Source organism: Lampetra planeri, chromosome 49, assembly GCF_965212315.1.
Source record: "Lampetra planeri chromosome 49, kcLamPlan1.2.h2, whole genome shotgun sequence".
NCBI classification, from domain to species: domain Eukaryota; kingdom Metazoa; phylum Chordata; class Hyperoartia; order Petromyzontiformes; family Petromyzontidae; genus Lampetra; species Lampetra planeri.
The window spans coordinates 955,157-969,421 of NC_136155.1; the positions used below are offsets into that span (position 1 = coordinate 955,157).

Below are 14,265 nucleotides of genomic sequence, written 5' to 3' on the forward strand. Positions count from 1 at the left end.
CAGTGTAAATAATCTATGAATTGATTATCGCACGTGCTAAACACGACGTGATGACGTCACTCAACGAAGGAGCCTGGCCAACCTTTGCGTGATGACGTTGCACTCAATGAAAGAGCCAGACGGGTCATGCGTGATGACGTCATCACGCACGTCCGAAGCCTCCGTCTTGCCTAGCGTGAGGCGATTGTTGGATCCGCGAGTTACACGCCGAGGAAAGTCTCGTGTTGATGTTGTTATTTTGATAATTACATTCTCTGCGAGCCAACCCGAGACGCCTTGTGAGTATTCAAGAGACTTTTTTAAATAAAGTCGCTACAAGCACTCTGGGTGCCGTTAAAAGTCGAATTCCCCCGAAACCCCACGGGGGCCTAAGGTCGCTCACTCCTCGCGTGCCACGGGGGGTGGTGGGGGGGGCCGGGCGGGTTGTGGGGGGGGGGGTTGTGGGGGGGGGCCGGGTGGGTTGTGGGGGGGGGCCGGGTGGGTTGTGGGGGGGGGTGTGGGGGGGGCCGGGCGGGTTGTGGGGGGGGGGGTTGTGGGGGGGGCCGGGCGGGTTGTGGGGGGGGGCGGGTTGTGGGGGGGGGGCCGGGCAGGTTGTGGGGGGGGCCGGGCCGGGCGGGTTGTGGGGGGGTTGTTGGGGGGGGGTTGTATGGGGGGGGGTTGTATGGGGGGGGGTTGTATGGGGGGGGGTTGTTGGGGGGGGGGTTGTATGGGGGGGGGTTGTATGGGGGGGGGGGGCCGGCCGGGTTGGGGGGGGGGTATCCGGCTCGCAGGGTGCTCCACAAGTCCCGTGACCCCAATTGTATTCTCCAAAGCGTAATACATTTTACGTTAAGATGAGCCGTGAATATGAAAAACATGTTCAGGGTCAATAAAATGTCACAATTTTTTTTACTTTGTCAGGTAAGGCCCCACTGAGCTAGTTTTTAGAAGCGACCTGGACATCACAAATGATATCCCAACGAAGTTGGCGGCGTATCAGCATCCCCGGTGTGAACATTTATAGCAGCAGCAGCCAAATCCTCTGAACGCGTCGTGACGTCGATTCTAAACGTGGAGGGTAAAACCGGAGAAAAATCCACGCGAGAGAGAGAGACACCGCAGACTCCACATATACAGCAGCAGCGGGCGTCAGGGTCGGGATTGAACCCACGACCTCCTGTACATCAGGCGAAGGAGTTCACATCTAGCCACCGCGGCGCCCTTAACTATTAGTACGCACGCAAAAATCTATCAAAACTTGACCCCCTCCCCCCCTCCCTGTACGCACGCATTCTTTTTACACCCCCCCCCGAATCCTATAGAACGGTCGATATTTAATCCACGCAGAAACGATCAAGGATTAATACTCTGGCTATTTCGGTAAAGTCACGTAGGTATACATGTGGGTCACTGTACCGTATCTCTGTGGATCTTTGTGGGTCTCTTGGTTGGCTTGATGGTCCCCTTCGTGTTGCTTGCATGGCCACAATGGCACTCCTGTGGTTTTTTCTGAAATGTTCCATCTATGGCCTACTGATGGTTAGTTACACAAGTCTACTAGTGATGAACAGCCATGCATAAATATTGCCCTGGGTGTAAGGCGGTTAATTGGCCAGGGGAGATTATTTTGTGAAAAGGTCGGATATCTGACATGAAGGACAGACGATTATATTTTTTTTGTTGAGTCATCACTGAATGTTCATATGCCCCCTTTGCAACACATACATTTAAGATGAAACAAATACCTGTCGATTTCTGTGTGTGTATGTTTATTGAAGCCCTTTTGTCAAGACACAGATAGTTCTCAACGCAGTGTTGTTTCAAGCGTTTAGCCACGCACCAATTGTACATTTTTTAACTCACCTTTGAGCAATTCTCATTTAAAATCAGCAATTAGATTAACGGCATTTCACTTGAGACAATCTCATGCATCATAAATTCGAATAAAAATCCAGGGTCAGTTGTATCTAATTTCTAAATTTGGTTGAGAATTGCGCTTCAACTTACCGGTGATCTGCAACAATAAATAAAAAATGGCGTGTTAAACGCTTGTACACATGGCGGTTGAATTTGTTTGGCTGTGTCGGTTGACGGATCGTACTAGCAACTCATATTTGACCAGATAATTAGGTGGCTTCATTAAAAAAATATTCTATGAATCGTAATAAGGTTAAGGAATAATTGTGTTCTGTTTGTGTATAGGTCTGGTAATTTATAAACATAATCGTTAGTTTCCTTATATTTCTATGAAACCGTGTTGCAGTGGCCTGTGTGAGCTTGAAGTTTGCTTTCTGTTCACAGCTTCTTGAGACCGCTGTGAGCTCGACAAGCGGACGGGCGTGTGGCGTGCTGTCTCGGCAATGCACCAAACCTCACCGCGCATCAGCGTCCAGTTTGCTGAACACAGCGCCTTCAACAAACAGCGGGAGGGTGGACCGACACTCCATCTCATCTCGTTGACCGTGCTTTGAGGGGTTGTGTGTGTGCGACCTTCAAAGTCACCTAATCGTAGATCGGTCGACTAGCATGGAGCATTCCGCTGAGCAGAAGGACAGCGGCGATCAAAAGAGCTCCGCTTCTCAAGTCCTGGGCTCATCCGCAGCCAACGCCCTTGACCTGGAGATGGCCATGTGGGATTACGAAGCGCAATGGGACATGCCCGGTACCACGGGCTTCCAGACCGATTCCTTGAGCCTGAAGAGAAAATGCGTAAATACTGACAAGGAAGACCCAGCGGCGACACCGTCGAAAAAACTGAAGGATGACGCCAATGCTAATCAGGTACCTCGTGACACTTTTCGTGCTGTACGACCAAGCGGCGCCGTGGCCGTGCCGAGCCGCTTTGGCACGGCTTGAGGCGCCAGGTGGTTTTTCCACAGCACAAGCCGGGCTGTGCCACTGACGTCGCACACATTTGCCGAGTCGAGACGCGCGTAGATGACTCGGTGGCGCAGTGTCCTTGCGGCGTACTGAATGGACATCACCCGCAGCAATGAACGTGTCAATTTTCTGTCCAGAGTCGTCGAATTGGCCTAATTCCTTGGAGCCTTCAGCCAATAGTGGAAGAGCCCCCAAACACACTAAAAAAAAAGTCCTTTTATCGGCAGCGAAAGATGTTGGGGTTAGTTGACTGCCGATAGGGATTTGAGTGCATACATTTGCGACGTAATTGTTATTTCAACACAATGTGTGAACGTTCGACGAGGTTGTCTTTCGAGCTCTATCTTGTTTTCTTGCAGGATTTCTTTGTGAACCTTTGGCCGGATGAACTGGAGTTAGACGTTTATCCCCCAGGTATGTGACATCTTACCTGAAGTAATAATAATATCTAAATTCAAGTTGTAAATAAGTTGCTATGAGCCATTACATTTAACATGCAAGCTTTTGCAACTGATATTATGATTCTTGCTGGATTTTTGTGGTCAAAAAACTGTGTCAGGGTGTTCAACACACATTGGTATTTCACTCACGCGCTCTGCGCCAAAAAGCAATTATGAATTACCCATTAAATGAGTACTTTGCAAAATGTTTTTAAGAGTAATTGACGACGTAGCTCTTTTATTGTATCGTAATTTTAGTTGTTCATGAACTTAATTTTGGTGTATAACTGACAATGTGCACGGCAAGCATCGTGCATCGTAAAGTTGCAGTGATAAGGAGGCTCGTGGCACGTTTATGTTTAGTGAACCACATTTATACGATGTTTTCGCAATCTTTAAGAGTACTGCATGTATCGTCCTGGAAGTTAACATTGATTTCATATCGGAGTGGGAAAATAATCGCGCAGCTGCACTGTTTGCTATTTGGATTGTCGCTTCCTTCAACCCCTGCTGAGTTGTTTGCAGTCTTGGTTTGGTTTCTCCAGGTGATAACCCAAGAGACCAGAATAAGCATCAGCTGCAAGAGTGACCTGGGGCATTGGTCTGCCTGTAGGGGGCAATGATTGCTATGTATACTGCCAATTGAGTGTATAAATGTTTGACCTATCTGCTGGAGGCAACGGATGTTGATCATTTAGTGTCCAACTTTCGTGTTTTGGATTACAGGGAGCGAAAAAAAGCGACACTGGGCAGAGGTTAGGTGAGTCTTTTATTTTACAATTTTTTGTTAGGGCGTTGTGCCCATGCAGACACGTGGACAGATTTCCATTTATCAAGATTTGACCCCCGGTGAGATACACTGTCTTTCTTTGCGAAGGATGCCTGGTGACGTGTTCACTAGCGAGGCACACTCGTGGATGCTTCGCCTGTCTAAGCCTCACCTGTTGAGAAGTCACACCTGCATGACCCGCACCTGCGAGAGCCTCAACCTGTAAACGGTCTCACCTGTGTGTAGGCCTCGTGTTTGATGTAGTGACTTGGGGGCTCAGTTGATGGATCGTGCAACAATGCAGTAGACACCCGTCATTGTGTGTTGGAGGAATTTGTAGAGGTTTGCGGTTTGGGCCTTGCGTCCACCCTGGTTAATACCGCGAGTGTATTAACCGTGAATATGCGGTGTCTACTTCACAGTGGACGTTAAATGTATGATAAGGTTATTTTAAAAAAAGAGACCGTGTTGCGCCAGCATCACGTTCCAAATCTGTCGCATTTATGTCACAGTGATTCCCGTGACTGGGGTGAGTTTATCCACAGGACAACCACGATTGACATCCCCAAAAGAGCGGTCCTTATTTTATTGACCCTGGAGGGATAATGGGTCGAGTCATTCAACCCCCCCGCCCCAAACCAGGTTTTGAAATGTCAACCCACCGATTGGACTGCAAGCCGCTTGTTCTACCGCTAAGTCACCTGGCCGGGTGCCTTGTTGGTGTCATGTCACGTGACTGTGGCGGTGTCCCAAACCAACAGGAATCTCTTGTCGTGCCCGATGTGCCGATTCCGCACGACCGAAGAGGACGAGCTGGAGATGCACTTGAAGAGCAAGCCACACTGCGAGTCGATGAGGATCGTCGATGAATCCTTTGGCGAGAGCCCCATGGCCCTCCGTCTCCTCAGGGTAAATCGCATTGCCGCGTTGCATTGGATTGTAGGAGGGGTTAAGCGTGTAATAGGGCGTTGGTGGTGCTTGTCCTCTTGTGACGTTGATCTTTTTCCGCAGGAATTGATGAAAGCTCGAAATGAGAAACGTAAGCAGAGGATGCGATTGAGGGAGGAGGGTGCCTGGGGAAGTACGATGGAACCGACCGTGAATATTCCCTGCGATCCTGATAAAGGTTTTTACGCCACCAGACTCGTGCACCCTTTGCGCGCGTGTCCGTCTGCACGGCTGCTTTCGCGATTGTGCAGTCTTGCGCTGCTGCCTACACGAGAGAGATGCTTTCTCCCACGTTCCCTTCACACCACTGAGCTGTGGCCCACGTTCACGGGGCAGAGTCTGTTCCCCCGCTGTGCCGGCACACATCCGAGCCGCTGAGTTCGCTGCCTTCATTTAAAGACTCGCCCAAACCTGCACTCACCTTGTCGATATTCACCAGTGACATTTCCTTTCATTCGCATTACGATGGATTAATGACCGCACGTTTCTTTTTTTGTTGTTGCTTGTTCAGCACCGTTGTAACGGCTTGCCGTTTTACGGCGCTGTAGGAATTGTCGTCATCATTATTGTTGTTATTGTGACTGAACCTACCATGTCACCCTGTCCAGGTTTTTTAGCCACGCGATGATTCACCGTGTACCAGATCAACCTTTATATTAACAAATCTCATTTGGCTCCCACTTGGTCATGAATTAATGACATGTGCGTAAGAGGGTGTATTTTTTAAGAAATGTGTCTTTTGCCCTGTTTTCACAGCACGGCTAAAATTGGATGATGATATGGAGGTTAAAGACATGATTCGGTGTCACGCCTGCAACACCTATTTGGTTAACGATTCTAAAATCCTGAATGAGCACATGGCTTCGAATACACACGTACTCCAGAAACAGGTGAGGCTAAATTGTCTTTCTTAAGTTTTAATACAGTAGCACTTACCGTATTTTACCAGATTATAAGACAAATATTAAAAGTATATATATTTGAAAGTAAATGTTGTGAACTCAGCCACTTTTTGCAATGCATATGTTAGTGGTGGGCAGGTGGTGTTATAATAATGTTTAGTTTCACACAGTGGCATTCGTGCAAATTTCATCTCACAATTGCTGAGGAACCACAGACGGGCTGGCAGGCAGCAGCCAGGCAGTGAGCAAGTGTTGCCAACAATTGTCCACGATCTGTGATCCTCTATATATTAAGATGTTTTCAACCAATTCGTGTAAATGCAAGTGGGAGGATACCAGAGCACCCAGAGTAAACCCAGTCGTGGGAGGGGGCAACACCATTCCATAAATAAATATTCTGATTCATAAAGAAAGTAACATGCGATATTAGTCTGCACTTTGCTGTACTGCCTTCTCCTGACAATCCAGGGTTTAGGGCACCTCTTTAACACCCACGGAAAGTGAGCTCCGGAACATTTGTGGGATTCACAAACCCTCGCCTCCACCGTGCTGGATTACAGGCAGTAATTGTAAAAAAATATGGAGTGACGAGGGGAGAGGGTGATGCGTTCGTCGTCACTAACACTGGGTGTGAAAGAGAGCCACGTGATATATGCGGCACCTCGAGAAAGAAGGGGGAGGCGAGTAACATGAGTGGGCTGACAGATTGACAGAAAAGCAGACAACCAGTGTCAACAATGGGCCCAACGCTCTGTGGTCCTATATCTGTATGTTTGGCCATCCCCATTAGTGAGGGTTTATACTTGTGGAAGGAAATCAGAGTACCCGTAGAAACCCTGCATGTGTGAGTGGGGTGTAACACTCAATCCCTGTACGGATGGGAATTATCCCACTTACTGTACTGCCATCCTGTTAGAAGGTAAAAGTGTACAAGATGGTGGTGAAGCCGATGCTGTTGTATGTGGCCGAGTGCTGGGGTACAAGAAAGAGGGAGGACTAAGTTATGGCAGTGACAGAGATGAGGATGTTGCGGTGGATGTTGGGTTTAACAAGGAAGGACAGGGTGAGAAATGAAGAAGTGAGAGGAAGACTCAAGGTGGTAGAAATTACAGAGAAGATGACGGAGAAAGGCTGGTGCAGTTCGGTCGTGTGGAGAGATAGCAGGACAATTATGTGGGTCAGAAGGTGTGGAAGGAAAGAGATCATTAGGAAGAAAGAAAAAGAGGTGGGGGGGGGGCTGTGGTGCGATCGGACACGGTGGCCCGAGGAGTGGAAAGAGAGCTGGCGCAGGACAGGGCAGTGTGGAGAAGGTTGGCAAGGACATTGGAACACCCCACTTGATGAGTGGGACAAACGCGTGGGAGACTACTGTACTGCCATCCTGTACTGCCATCCTGTACTGCCATCCTACCCTGGCAAGTCGGGAGATGGTGGCCTCGGTAGCGAGTGAGAAACGTGCACGTGTGCTGTTTCATGACTGAAAACAATTGCAGAAGTGAATTTTACACATGCACTGTCGTGATTAACATCATTGATAATATATATTTGGGTCAATTCACCACGTGAGTAAAAATGGCAATGTGTGTTGTGCACCCTACTCCACCTGGTACAGCCAAATAAATAAAGTTGTTACTCAAACAAACATGCCAATTTATTACTGCTACAGCACCACCGGTAATGTTGTTGGAGAGCGAGCCACAATGTTTAACAACTGGGTACGGATGTTTCACTGGTAGTTACAACCAGCATCATTTTCAGAATTGTTAAAATCTACAACATATCTGCGTTGTGCTGAAGCAATATTTGGCAGCGATACATGTCCACGTGATGAGCCACTTTGTTGAGCTTTATTTGTTGCCAGTTCGCTTGTGAAAAATAGCTAGATAGCTCAGTGGGCCTTACCTGCAATTTTTAAAAAAAAATAATAAATTGGCACGTTTGTTCACGTGACAACTTCATTTATTCGGTTGTCGGGTGGAGGGGGGATGTACAACACACTGGCTTTTTAGTCTCGCAGCCATCTCGGCCAAAAAATTAGTTATGAATCGATCGCAGTCGTGTTGAACTGAAACGCTGTTTTGTGTTTTAGAATTACTTGGAAGAAAGAAAAGAAGTTGCCATACACGCTGCCAAGTGCATCCTCTCCCAGCCGAAGAATATCCAATTGTTTGAGAAGTACAAAGAGGTTATCCATTTTACTCTTTCTATCATTATTATTATGATCATCATTCCATTGAAAATGGTTGACAATGTTGTCCACATGCTACCCCATTATTGCTATGATCTTCTTTGGGTCTTTCGGTAAAGTCACGTAGATATAAAAAAAAAAATTGAAGTGAATAATAAATGTATAAAATAATAGGGAAATTATAAAATATTTAAATATCGTGACGTTTCGATCGCAACGTGACTTTATCGAAAGACCCAAAGAATATGAATTCCTGCAGTCACGAAAGCTTTAAGTATTGCTATGATCATTTATAACATTGCTAGCTAGCACTGTGGTTGTCCTCTACTGTTATGAATAATTGTTATTTTACCTAAAGTACATATGAATACATTTTGTTATGCCATGACAGGCCTTCTTAAAACCCTGCACTTTTGCTAATCAACACTTTTTTTTTACTTTGTGAAAGCGTTTAAACTCTTGCGTTATGTTGATAACGGTAACTGGTCCATGATTAATACTAATTGCATGCCTTAACCCCAGGAATCCTCGGTAAATCTCAGTACTATTTAATTTTAAATTAAGGTTCTGTACAGAGGTGTTTTGGTCAATTTATTTTTAAAGCGTTGCTTTGCATGTTGGAGTAAACAGCAGTAAGACCCCTTGCATTACAAGGGGAAGAACACTCAAAAGTCCACACAGAAGTGTCCGTGAGATCATTTGATGATATCCCCCCAGCCGAGTCGAGTAAAACTTAATGGGCTTTACTCGGGGAAATACATTTTTGATTCGGAGACTTCCGATTCATTTTGCCAGTCCGCATTCCCTGACCATGTCACAGCCCAGAGAATTTTGGATTTTCGGATTTTCTCAAATCTGCATGATCCACCAAACGTCACCTTGAAATAACTTGGTAACTAATTACACAATAAAGTTGTAATAACAGGGCTTGGAATACTAAAAACTAGTCTTGTGGGGTGGTGATGTGGCTCAGCAGTAGCGCCTTTGCAGATTTTCGCAGAGGTTCGCAGTTCAGATCCAGCAGGCCGCCCTGGTTATTACTGCCAGTGTGTAATAACCATAAAATACCCATTTGCTTCACAGTAGACCTTAAAGATCCCGTGACATTCAAATAGAGCAGGTTATTGTGTGCCAGCATCATGGTCCAAATTGACCAAATTCGAAAAAAAAATACCTGTGAATTACTCAGTTGGGAATGCCACACAGCAACATTGCCCGCTACTGTGAAACTACTGCGGACTGTATCTGAAACATGGCACCATTGCGCTACATGAATAGCACGAATGCCAAACTTCCTATCTCATTTCCATTATTGATGCGAAACCGCTCGATTGATTGCAGAGTGTACAGAGCTGTTATTCGGGAACCAACATTGACCTTTCTGCGGATGCATTCTCTTGTTTAAAGGCCCTCTATGAGAAAGAGATGGAACAGATGAAGAGGGAAGAGGAGGAACTCTTGCGGAAATTTAAAGAGAGCGTCGGAGCGAGTGTCGAGTCGAGCAAGGCCCAGTCGGGCGCCCTGCAGGCAGCAGAGAGAGCGCCGGAGGGCCCCAAACGGGCTGGACTGGCAAGCAAACCGGCCGGCAACACGAAGGTGGTGGCTCAGAAGGGCAAGAAAGCGATCGCCGAAGCGGGCAGCGCGGTGGGAGTGGTCACCAAGAAAGCGGTTAATGTCGCTGCCAAGACAGCCATGGGCACACGTAAGGCTGTTCCACCAGTCAAGGCTGGTGCACCAGTCAAGGCTGCTGCACCAGTCAAGGCTGCTGCACCAGTCAAGGCTGCTGCACCAGTCAAGGCTGCTGCACCAGTCAAGGCTGCTGCACCAGTCAAGGCTGTTACACCACCTAAGGCAGCTGCACCACCTAAGGCTGCTGTTCCACCAGTCAAGGCTGTTCCACCAGTCAAGGCTGCTGCACCAGTCAAGGCTGCTGCACCAGTCAAGGCTGTTCCACCACCTAAGGCTGTTGCAACAGGAAAGGCTGTTGCCCGAGTCAAGGCTGTTGGAGCAGTTCAGGCTGTTGCACCACCTAAGGCTGTTGTTGCAACAGGAAAGGCTGTTGTTGCAACACCTAAGCCTGTTGCAACACCTAAGGCTGTTGTTGCAACACCTAAGGCTGCTGTTGCAACACCTCAGGCTGCTGTTGCAACACCTAAGCCTGTTGTTGCAACACCTAAGGCTGTTGTTGCAACACCTAAGGCTGTTGTTGCAACACCTAAGGCTGCTGTTGCAACACCTAAGGCTGTTGCAACACCTAAGGCTGCTGTTGCAACACCTAAGGCTGTTGTTGCAACACCTAAGGCTGTTGTTGCAACACCTCAGGCTGTTGTTGTAACACCTAAGGCTGTTGTTGCAACACCTAAGGCTGTTGTTGCAACACCTCAGGCTGTTGTTGCAACACCTCAGGCTGTTGTTGCAACACCTCAGGCTGTTGTTGCAACACCTCAGGCTGTTGTTGCAACACCTCAGGCTGTTGTTGCAACACCTAAGCCTGTTGTTGCAACACCTCAGCCTGTTGTTGCAACACCTCAGGCTGTTGTTGCAACACCTCAGGCTGTTGTTGCAAAACCTCAGGCTGTTGTTGCAACACCTCAGGCTGTTGTTGCAACACCTCAGGCTGTTGTTGCAACACCTCAGCCTGTTGTTGCAACACCTCAGCCTGTTGTTGCAACACCTCAGCCTGTTGTTGCAACACCTCAGCCTGTTGTTGCAACACCTCAGGCTGTTGTTGCAACACCTCAGGCTGTTGTTGCAACACCTCAAGCTGTTGTTGCAACACCTCAGGCTGTTGTTGCAACACCTCAGGCTGTTGCAACAGGAGGTGTAATTGTTGCAATGGGTAAGGCTACAGGTGTAACTGTAGCAGCAGACACGGCTGCTGGAGCAGGCAAGGCTGTTGCAACAGGAGGCAAGGCTAAGAATAAATCGGGAAGGGCGGTTAAAAAGATTGGTAAGGTTGGAGAACAAAGTAGAAATGTAGCGAAGATAAGCGGAGCAGAAGGGCCATGTTTGGATAAATCTGCCGATGGGGTTAAAGTCGCCAACGAGGCAGCGGAGATTACGGGCAATACTTTGGGAAACCTTGCTCAGTCAACTGGTAAGGTCGGTACGATGACCAAGGATGCGATAGAAAACTTACCTGCGCCCCTTGAAGAAACTGGCAAAGTGGATCCTGACACTGAGAAGGTGGCCAGCGTATCTGGTGAGAAGGGTGGTGTGCTTGTCGTTGAGTGTGGCAAAGCAGTTGAAGAAACTAGCATCACTACTGAGGGTGCGAGTGAAGCTCTTAAAAATGATGTCAAAGAGATGGATTTGACTGAAGGAGCCTGCTGTCCACTTGAAGAGATGAGCAAAAGTGAAAATCTGAGCACGGCTGTGGAAACAAATCCTAAATATGAAGAACCTGCAGATTTGGTTGAAGAAATGGACACTGGAGAAGCTGGTAGCACATGTAATGAAGATGAAGATTCTTCCAAGTTAATTGAGGGAACAGACAAGACTGGGGAGGCCCGAGAGACAATTGGAAAACCCAGCAGCACAAGAGAATTGGTGGAGTCGGTAAAAGAAGGCGACGCTTCTACTGGAGATTCTGGAGAATTGGTGGAGGCGGTAAAAGAAAGTGACGCATCTTCTGGAGACTCTGGAAAATCGGTGGAGGCGGTAAAAGGAAGCGACGCATCTACTGGAGACTCTGGAGAATTGGTGGAGGCGGTAAAAGGAAGCGACGCATCTACTGGAGACTCTGGAGAATTGGTGGAGGCGGTAAAAGGAAGCGATGGCTCCGGAGGAGGTGAGAGAGCGATTGAGTCTGCCAAAGAAGAAAGCTACGTGGCTGAGCTCAGCCAGGACGTGGGGAAGGCGGAGGGGACCCTGGTGAGGTCCGTCAGGGGGAAGAGGGGCAGGGCAGCACAGGGGCGAGGGAAGAAGGGCAGGAGGAACACTCATCCCTCTTAAACACATTCCTGCGGAGGGAGCTGGTAGGAACGTTGGGTTGCTCGGTCAACGGCGGCGTGGTGTATTCCGCAAAATATGGCCGACTGTGAGAGCGGGCACAAGCCGGCGTGAGTAGGCTAAAAGTTGAGTTTTATAAGGGTGACCAGCCCCTCCCCACCCAGCCCAACCCCTCCCCACCCAGCTCTTCCCCACCCTCCAGAGGTCGCAAACAGGTTTTGATTCCTTACCCGTACCCGGCCGCACCAGGGTCGCAAACGGGTACCCGGCCGGGTACGGGTAGCCAGGTAGGGTACGGGTGTCGGTTACCCGGTTGCAACCTCTGCCATCCTCCCCTCCCCACCCAGCCCCTCCCCTCCCCACCCTCCCCTCCAATTTTTGGATGCACGATGGGACGGTGGAACCAGGTGGTTCCTATCAGTAAGATAATCTAATTGAAGAGCCCTAATATAATCAGAACATATATTTAGACTGGAGAGATCGGATGAGCTTTGCATCTCTTTTCCCCCAGATGTCTAATCAGGGCGGGTCAGGGATAGAGTTGTTCTGTACCACAGGCCACCTGTGAGTTGCAAGAGAAAGCGAGATGTATAATTGAAATCATATTTCTCTACCAGCAAAGAGAACTCCTGTACATGCATTGTCTTGAGTGGTACATTGTTACAAATGTAACGACACCGACACGTTGTACTCGGAGCCCTTTATTCGACACAGCACCAACATGAGGCCCGGCTTCTTGCTTGTTGGTTGGAGCTCGTACTCTCTCCCCAACGTCCTCGCTGCTTTAGCTCTTCCCTTTTATCCCTCTTGAGCCCCTTCTCTCAAAACGTCTCTCATTGTCTTTTTTTCCAGCCAATCACCGTCCTCCTCCCTTAACGGTTCTCAACCGTCGCTTCCCGCCTTTTTCAGTTTGAACCTCTCCTCCAATCCCTTCAAACCTTGCCTCCCGGCCAATCACCATTGAGGCCTCTGCACCAATAGGAGGCCGTGCCCTACTTCCTGGAAGTCTGGCTGCATATTTGCTTTGGGCGAGTGCTCTCGAATTTCGGTCATTACACAAAGCTGACATGTTGTACTTCATGTGAAATTACTAATGGTATAAACAGCAGATGTGGTTACGGATAATTAATTTTGGTGTTTATGGATGTGCTCTGAATAAATGATTATTAATACAGTTTCTGGTGACTTGTTATTGTACAACTATCAGGAACCCGCGGAAGTTCTGTGGAAAAAATGGCGACTGTGTACATTTTACAAGTTTGTATTTATATTTACGACATTTGAATATTTTGGTATCTTAATGAAAACTTTTCAATCACTGACCCACCAGCGTCGCGTGACGTCATCTCCCCTCACCATCTACATCTCCAACCCCTTACATCGCCCCACCCTTGCGTGGCGTCATCCTTTCACATCACTCGCTTCGCATTACGTCATGCACGTCTCAACGTCATCATTGCTCTCCAACTCAGAGCAGTGTCGTGTGACGTTCGCTCTACCGTAGGGATCGTGACGTCATAGCGCGCATTTTCCCCCAATGCGTCCCGTGACGTCATCCCCCCCTCAGCCTCGCCCCAAACTGGTGAGCGTAGCGAGTGGTGACGATAAATGAGAAGTGAATTGATCACAACCGATGATGCTGCATCTTGATAATTAACATTCCTGCGGAGGGAGCTGGTAGGAACATTGGGTTGCTCGGTCAATGGCCAGGGTCAACGGCGGCGTGGTGTATTCCTCAATTACGCCCGACTGTGAGGACAGGCACAAGCCGGCGTGAGTAGGTTAAACGTTGAGTTGTTTCAGGGCACCACGGGGTGACCAGCCCCTCCCCACCCTCTCCACCCAGCCCCACCCCATTTTTGGATGCACGACGGACGAACACAATAATCCCCTGTGGGCTGGTGGAACCAGGTGGTTCCTACCAGTATCAATCTCCAGTCCCTCCAGAAAAACGCGGAGTTTTTTGGTGATTGTTGCAGGCAAAAATCGTTGATTATGCGGCACGTTTTCTTAAAAAATGCGATGGAATATGCGGGATATTTATGCAATTTTATGCGATTAAATTGCGGGAACTTGCAAAAATTGCGGGAACTTGCAAAAACTGCGGTTTGATGAAAAAGAGAAAAAAAAGTGATTCCCCCAACACCCTATTCACTAGGCTACTACTTTAATGTAAAGAGTCATTTCTTATTACTTCCTATGATAAGC

At 48.2% G+C, this 14,265-nt stretch overlaps 1 long non-coding RNA gene across 1 annotated transcript; it reads left to right on the forward strand.

Moving 5' to 3' along the window:
* Positions 1-124: 124 nt before the first annotated feature.
* LOC144734019 (uncharacterized) lies at positions 125-13,231 on the forward strand. The gene is made up of 9 exons (XR_013588467.1): positions 125-278; positions 2,281-2,760; positions 3,219-3,273; positions 4,026-4,059; positions 4,830-4,977; positions 5,080-5,194; positions 5,773-5,906; positions 8,008-8,103; positions 9,514-13,231. It is a non-coding gene; the product is annotated as an uncharacterized LOC144734019 (long non-coding RNA).
* The last annotated feature ends 1,034 nt before the right edge of the window (positions 13,232-14,265 follow it).